The 23,445-nt window shown below is 38.6% G+C and overlaps 1 protein-coding gene and 1 long non-coding RNA gene across 9 annotated transcripts in view; one reads left to right on the forward strand and one right to left on the reverse strand.

Moving 5' to 3' along the window:
* The window catches only part of FAR2 (fatty acyl-CoA reductase 2), a 131,786-nt gene that overhangs the window by 45,895 nt on the left and 62,446 nt on the right, over positions 1-23,445 (reverse strand). For 2 of the 8 annotated variants that reach the window (XM_049102967.1, XM_025455504.3), the window contains one exon: positions 5,972-6,031. The exons of the other annotated variants lie outside the window; for them this stretch is intronic. The gene's annotated coding sequence lies outside the window, so the exon portion shown is untranslated. The remainder of the gene's footprint in view (positions 1-5,971; positions 6,032-23,445) is intronic. 8 annotated transcript variants of the gene reach the window in all.
* Positions 55-20,106, forward strand: LOC118352578 (uncharacterized). Its single transcript, XR_007406616.1, has 3 exons — positions 55-1,004; positions 11,073-11,175; positions 18,136-20,106. It is a non-coding gene; the product is annotated as an uncharacterized LOC118352578 (long non-coding RNA).

A 23,445-nucleotide genomic window follows, 5' to 3' on the forward strand; every position in this document is an offset into this window, starting at 1 on the left:
GAGTGGACCCGTAACCTGTGAAAACAAAGCTTAGAACAGCCATTACATTCTTTTAAGAATTATGATGTAACCAGCATTTCAGCTGCAGTTTTCTTTAGAGAAAATCCGGGAGCAAATACCTTCTGGTTTCACTTAAACTAACGGGCCCTGGCCTACCCAGTCATTGCTGAAAAAATACATTTTCTCTTCCTTGAGCTGAAAAGGGGTCTAGTGTCCGCCTTGCCCTACGTGTTCCTCTTAGGGCTGAAACACTGCAGAAGACAAAGGGCAGAGAAGGTTGGCCGAGCGAGGCCAGGGACTGGAGGCTTTGTTAAGCCCCCAAATAGGGCCCAGGGAACACAGGGCTCTGGCCACTTAAGGCCATTGCCTGGAGCACTGAGAGACAAGAGACCTGGGAGTGGGAAGAAGCCAGATGTGGGCCTGGGGCCTGGGCCTCTCAGGGGAGGCACCACCTGCTCTTGGGAGGCCACGTGAAGTGTTATCTCTGTAAGTCTGGTTTTACAACTGTCCATTGAGAGCAGCAGCCAAGAACTTTGAAGGGAACAGTGCTGCGGTGTGAGTGTGGACTTCCTCTCTGTCCCTGTCACTGCCACCGGCAGCAGGTTCCCAGTGAGCTGCTGGGTGGTGGTGGGGTGATCCTACAGAACCCAACTCTGGCCCTGACATCAGAGCTCAGGAAGAAGAAGAAAACAAGTAGGAGAGTCAGCACCCTTCCTCGTCAATGGCAGTCAGGACTACCCTACCAAGAACTCCTTAAGGAACTCCTACTCGTCGTAATTTATAAATTGTACATAGCATCATAATTTATACTGTAAGGATCTTGAGGTTGTTCTTCGGCAGAACTCTTTGCCTTTGGAGGATTCATACACTCATGAATTTACTCAAGAAATAATTTTGAGTACCTGCCATGCCAGACTCTGTGCTAAACGAAGATAAACAGATGGCTGAGGCAAACAGATCCTCACACTCCCTTCTAGTAGAAGAGGCCAGCAATACAAAAATAGGTAAATATGTAGACAAGACAATTACAGACTGTTACAAATGCAAATAAAATAAGGACCAATGAGAGAAATCACATCCAAGCATCACGGCTATTCACTTTAGGATAGTTGGATTTCAAATCACTTTAGTTATATTCACTGAGTTACTACTTAAACCTCTTTTATTGGGGCACCTGGGTGGCTCAGACTGTTTAGCATCTGGCTCTTGGTTTCGGCTTGGGTCATGATCTTAGGGTTGTGAGATTGAGCCCCATGTCAGGTTCTGTGCTCAGCAGGAAGTCTGCCTGAAGATTGTTCCTCCCTCCCCCTCCCATGCTTTCTCTCTCTCTAAAATAAATAAATAAATCTAAAAAAAAAAAAAAAGAACCCTTTTATTGAGGGTGGATGTGAAAAACAGTATTTTGAAGAACACATCTGGATCTTGTGGAAAATGGCAATTAATCATAATGTTACTCATATTACAATCTATCCAATCATTTTCTCAAGTTTTTATCACTTGGGAAAAGTACTGAAGAGTCTTGCCTTGCCTGCCTGGAAGCTCAGAAAAGTGCTGTCACCAAGTTTGGAAGGCAGGATGACATCCTAGTTTAGCACACAGGGTCTAAGCAAGACTATCTGAAATCAAATCCTAGTTCTGCCACTTATTAGCTCTGTGACCTTGGGCAAATTATTAATCTCTCTGTCTTGTAGCTTGATTGTAGGTAAATGGGGATAACAAAAGTGTCCATGTAATAATGTTGAGCCAAGGATTATATGAGTCAATATATTACAAAAACTTTTAGTAATCAAAAAAGTATTCTATCGGCACAAAAATAGACACGTAGATCAAGAGAACTGACTAGAGAGCCCAGGAATAAACCATGCTTATATGGAAAATTAATCTACAATAAAGGAGGCAAGATTATACAATGGAAAAAGTCTATTGATTAAATGATGCTTGGAAAACTGGACAGCTACATGCAAAAGAATGAAACTGGACCACCTTCTTACACCATATACAAAAATAAACTCAAAATAGGACTAAAGACCTAAATGTGAGACCTGAATCCATAAACTCCTAGAAGAAAACACTGGCAGTAATTTCTTTGGCATTGGCCATAGAAACATTTTTCTAGATGTGTCTCCTCAGACAAGGGAAACAAAAGCAAATATAGACTATTGGGACCACACCAAAATAAAAAGCTATTACACACCAAAAGAAACCATCAATACAAAATGACAAGGCAGCCTATGAATGGGAGAAGATATTTGCAAATGATGTATCCAATAAGGGATTGATATCCAAAATATATAGAGAACTCATACAAGTCAACATCAAAACCCCCCAAATACTCTGATTAAAAATGGGCTGAGGACAGGAATGGACATTTTTCTAAAGAAGACATATAAATGGCTAACAGACAGATGAAAAGATGCTCAACATCACTCATCATCAGGGAAATGCAAATCAAAACCATAATGAGTTATCACCTTAGAACTTGTCAGAATGGGAAGAATCAAAAAGACAAGAAATAACAAGTGTTGGTGAGGATGTGGAGAAAATGGAACTCTTGTACACTGTTGGTGGGAATGCAATTTGGTGCAGCCACTGTGGAAAACAGTATAAAGAATTCTTAAAAAAAAAAAAAATAGAATTACCAATGGTCCAGTAATTCCACTATTAGGTATATACCTAAAGAAAACAAAAAACCCACACTTATTTGAAAAGATATCTGTACCTCTATGTTTACTGAAGCATATTTGCAATAGCTAAGATATAAAAATTACTTAAATGTCCCTCAATAGGTGAATGGATGAAGAAGATGTGGCATACATAATATACAATGGAATATTACTTCGTAAAAAGAATGAAATCTTGCAATTTGCAACAATATGGATGGACCCAGAAGATTAACGCTAAGTGAAATAAGTCAGAGAAAGACAAATACTATAGTATTTCATTCACTGGTGAAATTTAAGAAACAAAGCAAACAAAGGAAAAAGAGACAAATAAGCAGATTCTTAAATACAGAGAACAAAGTGATGGTTGCCAGAGGGCAGGTGGGTAGGGGGATGGGTGAAATAGATAAAGGAGATTGAGAGTACATTTATCATCATGAGCTCTAAGCAATATAAAAATTGTTGAATTATATATTGTACATCTGAAACTAATATAACACTCTGTTAATTATACATCAATTAAAAAAGAAAACTCTTAGAGATATTACCTATAGTATATATTCAGTAAGTATTAGTTATTAATATAGTCACTGGTTATACATTTTTTTCCTCTTAATAGTTCCTGTTTTTTCCTTTTGACATTTATTTTAAGTGCTCTATCTTATGCATTTTATATACCTTCTTTTGGAAATAGGAGATGATTTACAACTCAATCAGTCATCAAGCCAAGTAAACTGTTTTCCCCAAATGCAACTCTACTTGATGATAAACCTTGCCAGTTCCTTTATGTATGAAAATGTTTCAGCACCATACTCCTTTACTATATTTGGTCTAAATGAGCATGGCTGGAAGGAAAACATAGAAGAGGAACTGAGTTTGGATAGAGTTATCTCCAACCTCCTTTGTTCTAAAGAGATCAGATGCTTGTTTTGCACTCTTATATGCTTTAGTGTTGTCATATTTTCTAGAAATGTGAATATCCTTTTAAGAAATTTTGATCCCAGACGCAGTTTTGTAACCTGTGACAAAAATTTTTTAGGAAGCAGGTAGTATATTTCTAATGAGTTCATTTCTTGATAGGACAAAGGAAGACTTGATGTGTCCCCAAATAATAGAATTTTCCTGCTCTGTCTGGAGTCCAAATACTTCTCAAACACACCAAAACCACGGCAGAGTACACTGAGTTCTCTGACAGGAAAACAAAACAAATCAGTATTTCGTGGCACTCATTACCCAATTTTCAAGAGCAGGTGGCAGAGGAGTGTGGCCAAGACTCCAATCAAGGCAAGTGACTCTGAAAAATGTCCAAGAATTCCTCATCCTCAGATCAAAGCTGTATCAGAGATGATTTTCTACTTCTTGCCCCACTCTCAATATATGGCGTAGTTCCTGGCCTGAGAAACTCTTATATAAAATTTGACTCTCTGAATTCTGTTCCATATATTAAACTTGCAAAGTCTCGGAATTACTAATCCTGAATATAATTCATTAAAATAATTATTTTAAAAATTAATTTACATTCAGTAATGGATGATAGGCAACTGTAGAAGGAGGAATATGTTTAGGACCAGCTGACCAGTCATGGTTTGCCTTTCATATCTTTTGATTGCCAGCGCAGAGAGCAAAGGAACATTTCCTGTTCCTCATGCTCATGATATGGCTTGTAGGAAGCCTAAGCCACTTTGACAATTTTCAGAATCATCCTGTGTAACGTAGGGTATATGATGCTTGAATGAAAAATGAGGGGGCCTCTGAAAGTCAGCCAGGGTATTTTTATTGAATGTCTACTATGTGCCAGAAACTATCTAGGTACTGGGAATAGTAGTGAATAGGCTGTAGGCAGCTTAGAGTCTTCCTTTCTATTCTGGAGCCTTTTTTCTCCTTAAGATCATTTCTCATGGTCATGAGTAGAAATAGCTAGTTTTTACTCTCCTTTTGGTAGTAAAATGAGGCTGTTCTCATCTCTAGAGAACAGATGTCAAAATACTGAATCATGATTGTTGTGCCAAGCTATATACATTTTTTTGCACGTTTCAGCATATGGAAATAATTCTTTGAGTGGTTCTTCCGGAAAATAAAAAATTAAGATTCAGATACTTAAGGGAGACTAGTTTATCCAAATTTCTTGATAGTCTTTAGAGAAAAGCATTTTACAAAAAGAAACAAGGTGCTTCCCCCTCCCTCCCCCAGGAATCTTACTTAACCAAGGTTTCTTGGTCTTGGCACTATTAATGTTTTGGGATGGATAAATCTTGGTGGGGGCAGGGGGAGCGGTTGTCTGGTACAATGTAAAGTGTTTAGCATATAGCTGCGTCCCAGGCCTCTACTCACTAGATGGTAATAACATCCTTCTTCCCCAGCCAGGCATGACAACCCAAAATGTGTCTAAGATTTGTCAAATGTGATCTCAGGAAAAACTGAGAATCGTTGTTCTTGGACCTTCTTCAATGCTCATTTTATAATAGCATACCACATTCAAAGTCAATATTCAAGGCTTAAATTTCTGCTTGTGAAACTAAATACAAAGAGGATTTTACCTCTATTAAATTGTTCATAGCTACATACATCTACCCAAGCAAATGACATGTGTGGCAAATCCTGATTATACTCAAAGTGGAGATGAAGGAAAACTTCTTCAGATAAAGATGTTATACTTTTTTTCAAACCAACTTTCTTTTGGTCTCTGTGCTTTAAGTTAGACTAGGAACTCCACCTTCCATACAGAATAAGCTTTTCAATTTCACCCAATTATGGGCAAGCTTAGGAAAGAATGGTAATTGGAACAGCGTGAGATCAGTTGAGGAAAACCATCAGTCTTGGTTGCTGAATATAAATAATACTATGGATAAATTGAGCCAATATCATCTCTATGTAATTCTGTGCCTTCTTTGAAGATTCAAAGATCCTGTGTGCGTTAAGAGATAAATGAGGTAGGCAAATGGAGTGTTGGTTGGCAATGGACACGGTAATATGGGCCGATCTATTGAAGAAAATTGATGCTATTTTGTAAAATTCAGCAAATGAAAGTTGTTCTGCTTCATCAAAACTGAACGGTTGAAATTATCCCAATATGTGTGTTGAATTAATTGCATAAATGCATTTACAAAATATTATTCAATGAATAAAAGGAGACCACATAAGTTTGTGAAAATATCATAATGTCCATTACGAATACCTCTGGGAAAGATTGGCAGGTGAGTGAAATAAATGACAGTAGCTGTTTAACCGTGTGATAGGATTCAAAGGAAAGAGTCTCATTTCATATCTATAATTTCTTTCCATGATTTAAAAGGTAGTTTAATAATACATACTTTAAAAAAGTAGTTCTCAGAAAGTAACGGCAGGCAGTATTTTTATACTTTCTTCTTTTGCTGTGGACACAAAAAGGTACAAAGAAATTTGCAAAAACAAACCTCCTTAGTTTAAAATGTACTTAAATTATTTTTTAAAGTGTGGCTCAACTGACATTACACGCTGTTATGGACTGAATTATGTCCCCTACAAACACATATATTGAAACCCTACCCCCTACTGTGATGGTATTTGGATATAAGGCCTTTGGGTTACAAGAGGTCATCAGGGTAGGGCCCTAACCTGACAGGACCTGTGCCATAATGATAGTAAGAAGAGATACCAGAGAGCAGTCTCTCAAAGAGGCACCATGGAAAGGCTGTGTGAGTCCAGAGAGAGAAAGCAGTTATTTACTATGTGAAGAGGAGAGTTCCCACCAGAAACTGAACTTGCTGGCCCATGAATCATGGACTTGTAGCCTCCAAAACTGTAAGAAAATAAATGTCTGTTAAAGCCACCCAGTCTATAGTATTTTATCATAGCAGCTTGAGTAGGCCAATGCACACACAGACACACATGAACAGAGACATGAACATTTCCAAATGAGTAAAATAACTTGACAATAGTTCCTATCACTCTCAGTTCTGGAGCAAACCTGTATCATTTTCCCATCTGGCTTTAGGAACTCAAAATTAATCACATTAACACAGTCTTCCTAGTTTCCTTCTGCTTAGCTCATTAGTAAGTCTTCAAAGAACCCTCCAAATTTAACAAGAATTAAAAAGGAGTGCCCCCCCCCCCCAAAAAAAAGGAGTGGCCCCTGGGTGGCTCAGTTGGTTGAGCATCCAACTCTTGGTTTCAGCTCAGGTCATGATCTCAGGGTGGTGAGATGGAGCCTGTGTTGGGTTCAGTGCTCAGTGGGGAGTCTGCTTGAGACTCTCTCTCCTTCTGCCCCACCTCCCCACTCATACACTCTTTCAAATAAATACATAAGTCTTAAAAAAATGAAAAAGAAAATAATATGACCTAAACTCATTATTTCATCATAATTGATTAAATAGGTGTGTGGACTGCCTACTATGTGCAACACACTGTGTTAGATGTGACTAATTAATACGTAAACATTTTCTCTAAATAATAAGGCATTACGAAAACACATGGTATCATAATTATTGATTACAGGTAAGTCAAACAACAGGCAGCATATGAAGATTCTAAAATGGTATCAAGAGAGTCACAATCAAATGAAAATCTTGATGCTTCCTATTTTATCTTGATGAATTATAAATTGGGTCGGGTTATAAATAAAAGGATGCTTGATCTATTAACACAATGACCAAAGGAACCCAACTGAATAGATAATAAGCTAACCTACTTTTTCATGCTCTGCTTAGAACTAAAGACTATTTTTTTAAAAAAGATGACAGGACATAGAATATCTATGTACCTACCCATCTATCTGTAGACAGAGGGAGAAAGAGAGACAGAGACAGGAAGGAGAAAGGAGGGAGGGAAAGGGAAAGAGAGGGTGGGGGAGAGACTGGGACAGGGAGAGAGAGGGAAGAGCAAAGAAAGAGGGAGAGGGAGGGGAGAAGAAGATGGGGAGAGAAACGGAGGATGATAGATTTAAGAAATTAAATGCAGATGTCAGAAGAAGTCTTTAAAAAGGCGTTCTTAAAAAATTGACTCATGAGATTATGGAGGCTTGGTCAATCCAAAATCTGCAGGTTAGAGATTCAAGGAAAAGCTTGCAGTTTAAGGTAAAAGGCAGAATTCTTTCTTGGGGGAGGTCAGTCTTTGTTCCATTAAAGCCTTCAATTAATTGGATGAGGCCCACTCACATTATGGAGGATAATCTGCTTTACCCAAAGTCCTTGATGTCCATGCTAATCTCATTCAAAGAACACCTTAACTGGAAACATCCAGAATAATGTTTAACTGGTATCCAGCACTGTAGCCTAACGAAGTTGACATATAAAAATAAACATCATAAGTCCACTCTTGTCAACTTTATACTCACAGAAATCCAAATAAACTCATACTTCTGTCCAACATTATACAACTATTTCACATACAATTAAAACACACTTTCCCCAGAAGAGAATGCAAAGTCTTTGGGTAATGTTTACTCCTCTTCTTAATATCCCATAACTTAAATACTATGACATAAAGTTGAAAGTATTTAAATACTATGATATAAAATCAATACATGTTATGTTACATGATAAGAGGATCAGATGGTAAGGAAAACAAACATATTTGTTTTATACACACAATGTATTCATAATAAAACAAGAAAATATAGTCATGACAATTACAATCCTCATTTCTATAATTAGTCACATGGCTGCAGCTGGTGTTTATAAATATCTTCTTCCACTGTCTCCTCAGCAAGCACATCAGCTGGCTATGATTCTTTACCTGGTAGGATAAAGGGCCTGCGCCATCAGTAGTCCTCCCTGCACTGGGTTATTTCAGCTTTCCATTAACCTTAATCACAGGGCACAGTACTACTAAGAGATACTCTGAGAGATCTCCTGTATTTCAGACCTACTCTTCTTTTCTTCCCTTGTGAAGTAGCAATGGAATTTCCCCTTTGTAGTCAGGATCAGTCACCCCAGCCCACCTGGAGGCTCTCCTCTTTGCCTGTTGATTCAGAGGCATGAGGAGTCCAAAGTGGCCTGGCAGCCATCTAAACTTCCAGTTCAATGGAATCATAGTTACATTTCCTAGTGGAACCATTCTTTCCTTGGGAACTAAGCTCTCTAGGCCAGCAGAACATAGGGTGATGGAGAGAGGGAGAAAATTTTTGCTAGTGTGCCACTAGGATAATAGTGAGTGGTGACACTCTCATATCCACCCCAAAACTCCTGGACTCCATATCTTGGATATGGGAGAAAATAGCACCATCTATTGGATGCTGATTCAGAGCACGTACAGCCTTCTGGAGAACCTTGGCCCAGTCCTTCAAGGTAGTGCCACCTGGCTGGCACTATAAATGAGTCTTCTAAAGGCCATTCCACCATTCTATCAAACCAGCTGCTTTGGGGTGGTAGAGAACATGGTAAGACCAGTGAATTTTATGAGCATGAGCCCCTTGCCACATTTCATTTGCTTTGAAGTGAGTTCCTTGATCAGAAGCAATGCTGTGTGGAATACCATGATGGTGTATAGGCATTCGATAAGTACACTCATGGTAGTTGTGGTAGAAGCATTACATGCAGGGAAAGCAAATCCACATCTTCTATTTCAGTAAGAACAAAACACTGGCCCATGATGGAAGTAGTCCAATGTAATCAATCCATCTCTAGGTAGCTAGCTTATCACCCTGAGAACTCCGTGTTGGTTTCTGCTGCAGGCAAATCGGGCACTCACCAGTGTGTTTGTAGAGAAGTTGGTTCTGGTGAGCCAGTCTGTGCTGCTGAGCCCATGCATAACCTTTATCCCTGCCACTATGATCACTTGATTTATGAGCTACTGGGGCATAACAGAGGTAGTTGGATATTACAGAATAGGTCATCTTATCCATTTGATTATTAAAATCTTCCTTTGCTATGGTCACTCTTTGGTAAATATTCATGAGGTACACAAGTATCTTCATATTTTTGTCCATTCCATATGCCTCTTCCCCAGTCTCTCCTGTCATAAATTTTCCAATCATGTTTTTTTCAAAGGCCCTGACCACCCAGGCAAAATATTGGTGACAGGCTATAAATTAGTACACAGTTGCAAATCTGGCCATTTCTCCTTGCAAGTAAAGTGAATAGCCAGGTGCACTGCTTGACATTCTGTTCACTGAGTGTCACTTGACATTCTATTCCCATTGTCCTTCAGGGGATGTCCCAAAGAGAAGCAGTTGTTCACTTTGTGTGGTAACTATATATCATCTCTTCTTCTTCCACCAATTGTTTATAGGGATTTCCTCACGAGGTCATGGATGTAAGCTGAGAGAGAAAAAGTAGCGTAGTCCTAGTGGGGACCACAGGCATTTGGGCCACTTCTTCATGTAAATTACTTGTGTCTTTAGGGCTTTCTTGGGCCTGATCAGATACATACAATTTCTATTTGATGATGAAGTGCTGGTGTGCATGCCCAACTCTATGGTTGGTGGGGAGTAAGATAAGATCCAGTTCATGATGGGCAGCTCAAGTTGCATGATAGTTTGGTGGCTCATGGTTAGGTGTTCAGTCTCTATGAAGGCCCAATAGCAAGTCTAAAGCTGTTTCTTAAGAGGAGTATAGTTACCTACCCATAAAGGATGGCAGGACTGTACTCTCAAATCCTGAGAGTCTGTGGTGTGATTCACCAATAGAGTCCTGCAGAAGGCACCAAACAGCACCTCTCTCTGCTAGGGACACTTGAAGCACCAATGGATCTGCTGGATTATATGGCTTAAGTGGCAGGACAGTTTGCACTGCAACTGGGCCTATTGCAGAGCCTTATCTTGTTCTGGGCCCCACACAAAACTGGTAGCTTTTTGGGTTACTCACTAAATGGGCCAGCACAGCACACCCAAATGAAGACTATGTTACCTCCAAAATTCAAAGAGGCCCACTAGGCATTGTGCCTCTTTTTTGGTTGTAAGATGAACCAGATGCAGCAACTTACCCCCTGTCTAAGAAAGGATATCTCAATGTGCCCTACAACACTGGACCCCTAAACTCTCACTGAGATAGAAGGTTCCTGAAATTTATTTACCACCCTCTGGGAAACAGATAGCTTACAAATAAGTCTACAGCAGTTGCTACTTCTTGCTCACTAGGTCCAATCATCATAATGCCATCAATGAATGTAATCATCAAAATTACATCTTATGGAAGGGCAAGGTGATTGAGATTCTTGGAAATTAAATTATGGCCCAGAACTGCAGAGCTAATAGATCCCTGAGGTAGGACAGTGAAGGCGTCTTGCTGGCCTTGCTAGCTAAAAGCGAGCTGCTTCTGGTAGTCTTTATCAACAGGGATGAAGAAAAAGGCATTTGCCAGATTAGCCACATATCAGGCACCAGATGTGTCAATTTTCTCAAGCAATGAAACCACATCTGGTATAGCAGAGTCACCACCGTGTTAAGCTTATGACAATCCACCATCATTCTACAAAAGCCATCTGTCTTCTGTACAGGCCAAATAGGCAAGTCAAATGGGAATGCGGTGAGAATCACCACCTCTGCATCTTTCAAGTCTTTGATGGTGGCACTCGGCTCTACAGTCCCTCCAGGAATGAGGTATTTCTTTTTGTCTACTATTTTTCTAGGTAGAGGTAGTTCTGTGGCTTTCACTTGGCCAGTTCTTACTCCACAAGTCAGGGAACCAATGTGGGAATTCTCCCAGTTGTTAAACATATTTTATATATATAATAAATATTAATAATATATTTAATATATATCTAACAATATATATTTAATATATAAATATATAAAATATAATATTTATAAACTATATATATATTTTTTCTTTTTTTTGAGAGAGAGAGAGCGAGCATGTGAGCAGGGTGGGAGGGAGGGGCAGTGGGAAATGGAGAGAAAGAATCTTAAGCAGGCTCCATGTCCAGCGTGGAGCCCAATGCAGAGCTCCATCTCACCACCCTGAGATCATAATCTAAGCTGAAATCGAGTTGGAGGCTTAACTGACTGAGCCACCCATGTGTTCCTCAATTATGCCTTTCTGAACTGAGCAAATAACCACAGAATGAGTTCAGACATCTACTGAGCCCATTGCAAGATGGTTCTAACCTAAAACCCCATTGATCACCTGACCTCCATAAGCTCCTATTTTGACCAAAAGACCAGAGTGACATTTTATTTTGGGTTCCCTAGAATTAGTGTCAATTCAGAGCCAAAGTCCAGTAAGCCCAGTGTCCTTGAAAGCTCATTTCCTTTTTCTCCAATGTACAGTTACCCTGATTAAAGATTGCATGTCCCTTTGGGGATAGCTGGAGAAAGATTAATCAGAATAAATTTTTAGCAAGATTCAGAGGTTCTGTTTCAAGGGGACCTGGCTTCCTCTTCATTGTGGCTCATATCTGGGGATTGATCAAGGGGTCATAACTCTGTTTTTATGATTCAAGTTAAAAATTTTGTTCAGTTGACCTTGGACTTTTCTGCTCATACAGATCAAGGAAGAATTTAGTAGGCTTCCTATATATTTCACTTCTAGGAACACCATGATCAACCAGTCAATGCCCTAGTTCTCTACAAGTCAGACTATTCTGATTTGTTCTTCATTCTGCTGTTCATTATGGAACCATGACCACTTTGACTTTGGCAATTAAGGGTCATCATTTGGCTTCTGCTGTACCAGGATCCCCACTCCATTTAGGTCTCCTAATTTAATGACAGCAGTTCCCACTATAAATTCTGGCCTGCAGAGAAGAATGATCACTGAGCTCTTCAAGGATGCTGGGGCTCCCCTCACAAATTTACTTCTGTAGTCTGGCCAAATTGACACATAAAATGAACCAACACAATAATTATATTTTCCTCTAACACATTCACCATATGCAGGACTTCTCTCACAAATTTTAAAGAACAAAATCCTTGCTATATGGCTCAGTTGCTGAACATAAAATACATATTGAGAGGAAGGAAGTTTTAGTTATTTGGAATTATTTCTCTTGTCTGGTTTTCCACCAAAGTATTCATTATCAGTAAACTCTTTTATCTCTAAATGGACTCAGCTTAAGTAACAACAATGAAAAATTATGTGAGGTGTAATTTAGGTACAGTGAGAAGAATACTGGTGTAGGTGTTAGCCACAGAGCACATTTTATTTCTCGGTTTTCTAATGGTCATGTAACTTTCAATTTTGAATTTTGACAGTTCTAGGACTCAATTTCCCCTGCTGTTAAATAATATCTATCTGAGAGCAGTTTTAATAATCAAATAAAGTGATAAGCAAGAGAGATTATTATGCCAAGTGTCATCTGATCAGAACAGAATGATGTTTCTCTTGTTCTGGATGTTACATGCTATACTATTAATACTACTTAATAGTCCAAATACCTCTTGTTTATTTATTAATAGATATTGAGGATACCTCTTGTCACCCAAATTAGATAGTAAAATGCTTGACACAGATGTATTTTATACTGTATTATTCTTTACATGCTAACTAGCGCAGTACTGTGCAATGAAAAGTGTCTTAATAAATATTAAGTCAATAAATGAATGATTCAGAACTGAAAGACTGATTCCTTTAATCAGTGAATAAAAAGTCAGGGGGTGGTTCACAAAGCCCTGTGGGTATTTGAATCATCTAAAATTGTCCTATAACCATACTCCATTTTCTGAAATTCTGATTTAGAAAGTCTGAGGTAGGGCCCAAGTAGAAGCACTTTAATGACTAGTCCATGACTTCACACCTAAGTTGGAAGAGAGATTTAGGTATAAGGAATTTAACTGAGTGTGGTCTGACACCAGATCATGTTTTGTACCTTAGCCTATATCTTTAATGTAAGCCTAGGTTGTCCCTGTGATTCATTTTTTTTTCTTAAAACAATACAAAAAAATAATCTGCTTACTTGCGAGTTCTCATTTCTAATAATAGTAGGATGTGGCGAACACAGGATGCTGCAGAAAGTAGCTGCAGTCCAGCCAGAGCCTTTGTCTGAACTTCATCTCTGACCTCCCATTTGTGCTAAGATTGAAAGACTTTCTGCGTATTTACTACCAGCGTTGGAGTTCACAGCTGTTACCCATAATAACACATGTGTTGAAAGAGGTGGAACGGGGACACATCTTTTCAAATAAATAACTAAAGCTTTAAAATATTATTATTTTTTCCTCTGTTTGCTGCTTCAACCAAAAGTTGAAACAAATAGCCTCTTAAAAGATTTTTAAAAATACAGTTCAAATATATGCACAGAGAGTAGAATAGTATACTGATGACTAATAAACATATTGCATTACCCCAGCATGAGAAAAGTTACATATCAAGGTGTCCTAATTTCTTCTAATAAGATACAGTCTGCACTCATATGGGTTGAAAGACTTATTCAGACACTCAAGTAGACTCAAGAAATGAAGTTTGAGATTTCTATTTCCCAGTCCATACAACCGTATCTCAATCTGTTATTCAATCAGGGAAACTACATGGAAACAAAATAGTTGGGATGTGTAAAAGCCTTTTTTTTCTTAAAGATTTTATTTATTTATTCATGAGAAACAGAGAGAGAGAGATAGGCAGAGACATAGGCAGAGGGAGAAGCAGGCTCCCTGCTGAGCAGGGAGCCCAATGTGGAACTCAGTCCAAGGACCCTGAGATCATGACCTGAGCCAAAGGCAGACACTTAACTGACTGTGCCCCTCAGGAGCCCCAAAAGGAAGTTAATTTAATGTCAAAAAATCAATAAATTCACCAAAAAGACAACTTGATTCATAGAATAACACTGAGAAATTGCTATAAAACCACAGTCCAAATTATTGTTTGCACCAAAATGTCATAATGGTATATATGGTTCTTTAACAGATACCACTGTTTCTGTGGTTAACAGGATATGCCACTGTCAATGATTAAATGCAGTATTTATTGACTGTACCTATCCAAAGAAAAGTCACAGCACTAGTCACCTCATGTAGGGAGATTTCAGGAGCTTAGCCATTGCCACATACCAACTAACCATTCTTGAACCACATGGGAAATTATATTTTCTAAAAAGGTTAATTAATTAAATATAAATCAATAGTGCAAAAAATAAATAAATAGTGCTCACTTCAGCAGCCCATATACTGTATATAAATCAATATGGTGAATTGGAAATCCTTATTTTCTAATGGAATTTACTGATCATAACCTGTGCCAATAAGTTGACAGTCTCTCAGGAAATACCTAAATAAATATGAACATACTATTTGGAAATATGCAGTTAGGCCTTTATGAAGGATTAATTCTGAATTAAGGCTAATGCTTTTCTTTACAATTCTCTGCGTAGGTTCTTAATCCATGCCAGAAGCACAGCAAGTACAAACAGCGCCTATTCTTCTCTGATGATGTACAATGACTACTAAAAATCCATAAAATTTGTAATCATTTGTCTTGAAAAGAAAGTTCCTTATAGACCTGAAAAAAAAATTACTTCATGTCCATATTAAACTGTGGGTAGCAGCTACACAGTATCAGAAGAAAAATAACAGGTTTTGTACAGCAAAGTGCAAGCTATCAGAAAGACCCAATCTATCGAAGTTGTGTTTGGGACAGCTTCCTAGGCTTAATTGTTTAATATCACTTTCATGGAGAAAAAGAAGCACTCTGCTCTCTCCTCTAATTATCATGTTATTTAAATGGATACAGACTTCATTTTACACTCTTTGGCAATGGTTATTAATGTGCCCTAGCCAATCACATCACCTGTGTTTCATGTGTTTTTCATAGTTTTAGTGGTATATTAAATCCACTCTCTGTTCATTTTACTGTGACCAGGGATAGAATATCTTTCATATTCTTAAGGCTGCTGTTCATAGTCTGACCTCTGCTGCCTATCTCAGAATTTATCGGCCAATGCAACGTATTAGCAATTACCTGTTTCATACCTAGAGCAAACACCATGCTTACTTATCAATAAAAAATGAATTTTGATTCCATTTCCATTTATACATACCCCACCCCAAGCTATGTGAAAGATGTAGGGCTAAGGAGAAGGAAGGTATGAGAATTCCCAAGTCTGAATTTTTGTCTGCCTTCTAAGGGCCTGCCTCCACCTACCACATTCTATCTTAAATATCTGTGTACACGAGTTTTCTGCTGACAAGAATAGAAGTTCTTTTCAAGGGCAGAGACTGTAGTTATCATTTTGTGCTTCAGATCTTATAACTGAATGAATAAGTTCCGCCAGACCCTGTCTTCAGCTGCACTTGTGTTCATCATTGATCTCACATCATAAACCAAGCTCTTCGAGGGCAGGAATAGTAGATTCACTTTTTAGCCCTACTGCCTGAGAAATTCTGCGTGGCCAATCAATGTTATGTAAGTGACCGAATAAATGAACAAATGGATGGATAAATGGATGTGTGGGGATGCAGTGCACACTAGTAATGGCTGGATGCTAAGCCATGTCTCTTGTCTTGAAATCCTTGTCCTCGAGGACTCTGTCATACAAAAGGCAAGAAACTGTGCCTGTCATGTGGATGTGTATGGTCTCCAAAAGGCTGTGTGAACCAACTGGCTTGGAATATATTTCTGTGAAATCATTTGAATAACTTTAACATTTTTAAAGTTCAAATTTGGTACCACTTCACATGGATGCTAATAAGAAGTTACTTTGAGTCATCTTTCCTGCTCATTGAACAGTGCTTTAAAATTCCATTTAATGTGTTCATTCACATTTCCTTTCCAGAATTCTGCATTTGGAGGGGGAGAGATGGTGACCAAAATAGTCATTTGTGACTTTGCCTATCATTATAAATTCTGTGATCAATCGCTTGGTTATTTTTAGTTCAACCAGATTTTAGGAGTTCTGGTGAAAAAAAAGGAACATACGGGAATATCTAAATTACATAGCAAGTAGTAGGCAAGGTGACACCTCTTATTTTCATAATAGCTCCTTGATCTAAGTTGGGAAATTCATCCATTTATTCACTTATTCATTCATTCAACTGCTGGTTACGTATATACTATGTTGCAGGCATCGTGGTAGATGCTGGAGATACAGTGAGGAACAAGACACCTACCTGTTCAGGATAAGGTGCCTTGTCTCTCATCACATGAGAATTCTTGTCATAGAACCTCTAATACCTGCAATAGCTTTAAGCTCATTTGTCTCCCCAGATACATCCTAAACTCAGGATGAATTTAGAGACCTATTAAGACTTAGGAGTTTCTTTTGGGCTTGGACAGTTCCCAGGAGTGAAATGAATGGGATGAACAATTTCAGATTCTCCTAACAAATTCACAGGCAATTTGTCTACAACTGATATGCCTTTCCAACTGACGTAATTCCTCAGGAAGAACAAGCTGACTTCCTCCACATTCACCCAGTTCTGATCCAAACTCCAGCACCGACATCAAGAAAAACGTATCAGATAGAAGTGGTTTCAAACACCTACAGAGACTGTACTTCTATTTAATGAGCATGTGGTACATGATCACACTGTGATGATGCTTTTCATGGGTGCAACTAAGAGACTGACTATAAAAATGGGCAATGGCCAGATCATGTATAACAACAGAGCTTGTTCTCATTTGGTTAGTCTTCATTTATTTCCACATAACCATTACACTCATTTTACAGATAAGAGAATTTATAGAGATTCACTTTGAATGGAGCCATCCAAGTGGGAGAGCAAGGTTTTGAGCCTGATCTAATTCCAAAGTTATTCTATTAACCTTTATTCAAAGGTAGAAGAGATAAAGCAGCTTTTCCTCTGCTGTCCTCTGCTAAACTTTATTTGTATTTTTGGAGTACTTTTATCTTTTCTCAAAAGAAAGTGATCCAGGTATATAAGGAATATTAGTCTACCGGCCTGGTAGTTCAATAGAAAAGTTCAATTCAGAAGCACTATTAAGAGTGTAAGGAGGTATTAAGGTTGTCATGGTGACCCTGAGTCCGATTTCTTTACAATGATTTGAATATATGAACAGGTCTAGAGCCCAGTAGGTGGAGAGACATGAGTTGTTTGTGGAGAAAAAGTCTTGTGACTCTTGTGTTGTCACTGGTCCATGGGACCACGTAGCTGCCCACCTCTGCACATCTTACTGAATTAAGGCAATTCCTGAAGGTGAGCTTCTGTTTAACTTTAGAAGCATTTAAAAATAACATGCGAGGACACCTGGGTGGCTCAGCGGCTGAGCATCTGCCTTTGGCTCAGGGTGTGATCCTGGGGTCCTGGGATCGAGTCCCACATTGGGCTCCCTGCAGAGAGCCTGCTTCTTCCTCTGCCTGTGTCTCTGCCTCCCTCTGTGCGTCTTTCATGAATAAATAAATAAAATCTTAAAAAAAATAAAAATAACATGCTAGCTCTAGAATGCATACTTTTAGCAGGTGTATAGTCGCTAATTTAGAGTACTGGGTAAGCTTACTAGTATAATGGTGTTCAGAGGGCAGGAAGGACAGTTGATTAACGATAATATAATTTTAAGGAAAAGAAGCTTTTATTTTACTCACTACCTTTTGTCATTTTAAGCTACCTAGTTCTAATGGAGTAAAGGTGCCAAGGTTAATGTCTCAAACTCACACAGACTCTCCTCTCCAGTGCACAGGAATCTTTAAGTTTTGTGTCAAAATCTGCGTGAATCCTTTTGTGCAACATGAAATGCTCTGCATTGCATCGGAGGCACAAAGCTATCCAGAAGCAAGTCCATGCTGAGCATTCGGACTTGCAGTCCAAGAACAGAAACAGAGGCTGCCCCCGACATTGGCCATGTTCCGCTGTCACCGAGGACACCGACTGAAGCGATTCTCTGAAGACTGGAGAGGAAGGGGAGTTTCCTCCCCACTCCGGACATACGCCTGGGGGCATCTGTCACACCCATCCACTGTTCACTCAGGAATCAACCACTCCCTGGGGCGGCTAAGGACCTTGGCAGGAATGAAAAGCAGGAAGGACAGACAGCATGCCACACAAGCCCTGCTGCTGGAATTTGCAACAAGAAAAAGAAGACTCTTTGCTTTTCATTTCAAATGTTGACACAGGAAGGAAAGAAATGCTTTTACAATTCATACCTTTTTTTTAAGTGACTCAGAATATACCATTAAAGGAAATACTGGGAATATTATCAGGTTGCAGTGAAGGCTGCTAAAACATGAAATACGAAAATAAAAAAATAAGGAGATTGAGCTGGAGAGGCAAGAGGAGGGAGGGGGAGAACAATTTTTTTTTCTTTTTCTCTGAAGAGAAGGAAAAAAAAAACTGAGTCGTATATACCTACAAATAAGAACCATAATTGTGCAGATTACCTAGGTAAAATAAATCTAAAATTTACAGAAATTTCTCCATCAGGTTCTTGAGTATGTATTTTTAGATTTCTGTCAAAAAAGGTAAAAGTCACAGGAAGACTAGAGGAAGAAAAAAAAGAGAAGCGGGGAAATGCATTTTAGCCACTGTTTACACACATACGTAAACATCACACATATGTGTACACATACATACACTTTATAAATGTAATACATACAAAACTTCATCTTCCTTTAGTACAAATTCAAAATGGCATTTTCAGAACTAGCTTCATTCAATGAAGTCCCTAGCACTTTAGAGAAAGTCATGTTTATCTGTGAATAAATGACATAATGCAGTGACCCTTTCCAACTATATAGGCTCATCAAAAAACCATAACTGGGGACGCCTGGGTGGTTCAGCAGTTGAGTATCTGCCTTAGGCTCAGGTCGTGATCCTGGGGTCCTGGGATCAAGTCCCGCATCAGGTTCCCCACAAGGAGCCTGCTTCTCCCTCTGCCTGCGTCTCTGCCTCTCTCTCTGTGTCTCTCATGAATAAATAAATAAAATCTTAAAAAAAACATACCTGGAATTGGTGTTGGCCTAGATGTTCTTAGAAGCCTTTTTGCCTTTTTAACAGATATAGTGTCTTCTCAATAAAAGCTTACAAAGAGAAAAAAAATAATGCCAATAAATTACACCTAGAGAGCTGTAATTCAGAGGAAAGAGAAAGGCAGGAATACTTCCTAGGAAGATCACAATTTTTTTTTTCCAGGAAAGTATGGGCAAGTTTAGTCATGACAACCATCACCTCTCACCCACTCTATGAAAGACAGAGAGAGGAGGAGGAGGAGGAAGGGAGAAGAAAGGAGGACGAAGAGGAAGAATTCTAGAGGGCAGAGAGAAGGCCTGAATATGATGGTGAGAGAAGGAACGTGAACCAAAAAATCTGTGCTGTGCATTATGAAGCAAGAACAATTAAGTGAAATCAAAAAACAAAAATTCCTGGGGCACCTGGTGGCTCAGTGGTTGAGTGCCTGCCTTTGGCTCAGGGCGTGATCCCGGGGTCCTGGGATGGAGTCCCACGTTGGGCTCCCTGCTTCTCTCTCTGCTTATGTCTCTCATGAATAAATAAATAAAATCTTAAAAAATATATATGTATGTATTGATATACAAAAATTGATACATAAAATAGATACATATAAAATATATAAACATAAAAATAAAAATATATTTCTTTCTCTTTTTTTCTTTTTTATTCATAGAGACACAGAGAGAGAGAGAGAGAGAGAGAGAGAGGCAGAGACACAGGCAGAGGGAGAGGCAGGCTCCATGCAGGGAGCGTGATGTGGGACTCGATCCTGGGACTCCAAGACCATACCCTGGGCCGAAGGCAGTGCTAAACTGCTGAGCCACCCAGGCTACCCTAAAAATAAAAATATAAATAAATATGGAGTTGATTCATCTAGTGGTGGCATGCTGAGTAGACAATCTAGTCAATTAATGCTTGTCTTCTTGATACCAAGGGCAAGTCTCTGATAGCTCTTAGGAAATGCAAAAGGGCTTCTTGCCCTTTCTAAGGCTGGTTTTTCAGCCACTACTTTGATTATGTGGCTACTTCATTCACTTCCAATAACACTCTTATTTGTTTATATTTCTATGGTAAGCAGAATTCTAAGACGGCACCCCCCCACCTCTATGACCACCTCCTGCATACCGTATAATCCTCTCCCCTTGGGAATGGGCAGGATTTGTAATCTGCTTCTAATCAATAGATTCAGCAAAGATGATGGGCTTTCACTCTCTTTTCACTCTCACGATTATGTTACTTCATATGGCAAAGGTGAAAAGATTTTATAGATGTAATTACGGTGCTAATCCACTGAAAAGAGAGATCATCCCTGGTGGACTTTCTGATCAGTGATCCCTTTATAAGAGTGACTGTCTTTTTGCTTTGAAGAGACAAGCTTCCTTGAATTCTAAAACTGCATGGAAATTGTGAGATAATAATTATGTGTTGTTTTAAGTCGGTAAATTGTGGGTAATTTGTTACACAATGGAAGACTAATCCAGTTGCCCTTGCCTGTTTCTGTTGCTTTCAGTCAAAGAATTCTGATTGTTAAAATGCTGGATCTCTTTAAAAATTCCTTGGCTGGGGGATCCCTGGGTGGCGCAGCGGTTTGGCGCCTGCCTTTGGCCCAGGGCGCGATCCTGGAGATCCAGGATCGAATCCCACGTCGGGCTCCGGATGCATGGAGCCTGCTTCTCCCTCTGCCTGTGTCTCAGCCTCTCTCCTCTCTCTGTGTGACTATCATAAATAAATAAAAATTTTAAAAAAATTCCTTGGCTGATGTCTGCGAAGCATATTTTAATCAATAAATGACAAAACCACTTATATTTCTCTTGGGATTAAATGTCACAAAACATACTGTCTTCTCTGTGCCTGCAGTTCAGCGTGAGTCAAACAGTCCTTCTTCACTCACGATGACCAGCTAAACCAGCTTTATCAAACTTTTTTTTGTCTCAGGATCTCTTTATACTCCTAAATGTGACTGAGTATGCCAAAGACCTTGTAAGTGGTTATATCCACCAATATTTAGCATATATGAATATGAAACATCAAAAAATATTTACTTATCATTTAAAACAATGGTAACAACCTAGTAAATGCTAACAGAAATAATGTATTTTTTGAAAAGTGATTCCATTTTCCATAATGAGAAAGTATACATTGAGAGGATTGGCACTGTTTTACATTTTTGCAAACCTCTTTAATATATGCCTTAGCAACTAGATTTTCATATCTCTCTCTGTATCCATCTGTTGCTATTGTTTTGGTCGAATCTATAAAGAAAATCTGGCCTTACACAGATATATAGTTGGAAAAGGGAAGAGTACTTTAAAATTCTTTCCAAATAATTGTGGATTTTCTTTATATCATACCCCAAATTTGGCAAACTGTAGTTTCTTAAAGTTTAGTAGTACGATGTGGAATTTAAAACTCTATGAGCATTCCAGACTGTTACTTTAAGACCCATTGGTCTAGCTCACTATTTAGATGGATCATTTACTTACATGCATAATTTTATAATATCATTCATTGGTTGCTTGGAAATTAATGATTCACTGAGTTCTGCAGATGTTCCAAAATGTTGACAAACTTCATTATGTAATGAAGTTATATATAAAAAATCATATTTGTTAATATCATCACCGATCTCATTAGCAAAGTCTGTAAGTCTTGGGAAGCTGTCAAGCTCATGGCGACTGACACGTCTTCCAAAACTCTAATCTTTACTTGAAAGCTCAAAGTCTGTCATTGTCAAAAATATTGTCAGTTATTTACATAAGTGACCAGTCCACTTAGTTTATTTTGAGGACATGTCTGCCAAAGACCCAAATCTGAAAAACCATAGTTTGTCCAGGAGTCTTTCTTACAGATAAAATGATATTTTGTGAAAAAAATCAGCTAGTACAGTTCTCAACCCAATCACACAGGTGCTTTTCTTTGAGACAGCCAGCCTTCTTTGGTAGGCAGAAGTTCTTTATACATACTTTTCATGTCATCACATGAAATATTAAAGATATGTAGGGACGTCTGTGTGGCTCAGCGGTTGAGTACCTCCCTTTGGCCTGAGGTGTGATCCTGGAGTCTCAGGATCGAGTCCCACGTTAGGCTCCCTGCATGGAGCCTGCTTCTCCCTCTGCCTATGTCTCTACCTCCTTCTCCCTCTCTGTGTCTCTCATGAATAAATAAATAAATAAATTTAAAAATAAATAAAGATATGTAAGCAAGAATTGAAATACAATTATTTTAACTGCTGAGTTCAAGGATATTCTGAAATGAAACTGGTGATTTTTTTAAGCGTGGAGAACCTGATGATCAAGAATGCAATGACTATTAGTACAGGTGGGGGTCACTGCCTTGAATCGTACTGTTTTACCCCTCATCACTTTTGTACCTTTAGTGAAAACATCAACAGAGTAAAAAGGGCAGATAACATCTTAACATTTTTATGAAAGTAGCTTTGATCCTGTGGATTCCTGAAAGTATCTTGGATACTACACAGATCTGCGGACCCCGCTTTTTTAAATTCTTTTTTTTTTTTTTTTTTTTTTTAAGTAAGGCTCCATGATTAGTGTGAAGTCCAATGTGGGGCTTGAACTCACAACCCTGAGATCATGACCTGAGCTGAGATCAAGAGTCAGATGCCTAACCAACAGAGCCACCCAGATATCCCACCTAATCTCACTTTGAGAACCACTGATCTAAACTATTATGTGAGGCCCTATTCTAACCATTTTTACACTTAGCTCAAGGTGGATTTAATGATACATTTCAGTTTGGGTTTAGAACTCTTTAGGTATTTTCAAGTGGAAAGGAATTGCTGGTACTGTTCACGAGCACAGAAGTCCTTTAACTTATTACATAAACGTATTAAAACAAGACAGGAAAAAAAAGTGTCTTTATATTTTAGATTGGGCTAGTAATTAGTAAGGGTTAGAAATATATTCTGATCATGATCAACCTAATGAGCTTTAACTAAACTAGTTAAAGGATGACAACGTATCAGCAGTTTAACATGGTTGATATTCTGTGATTCCATTTCTCCTATTTCAAAAGCGTGGG

This window comes from Canis lupus, chromosome 27, assembly GCF_003254725.2.
Source record: "Canis lupus dingo isolate Sandy chromosome 27, ASM325472v2, whole genome shotgun sequence".
Taxonomy (NCBI): Eukaryota; Metazoa; Chordata; class Mammalia; order Carnivora; family Canidae; genus Canis; species Canis lupus.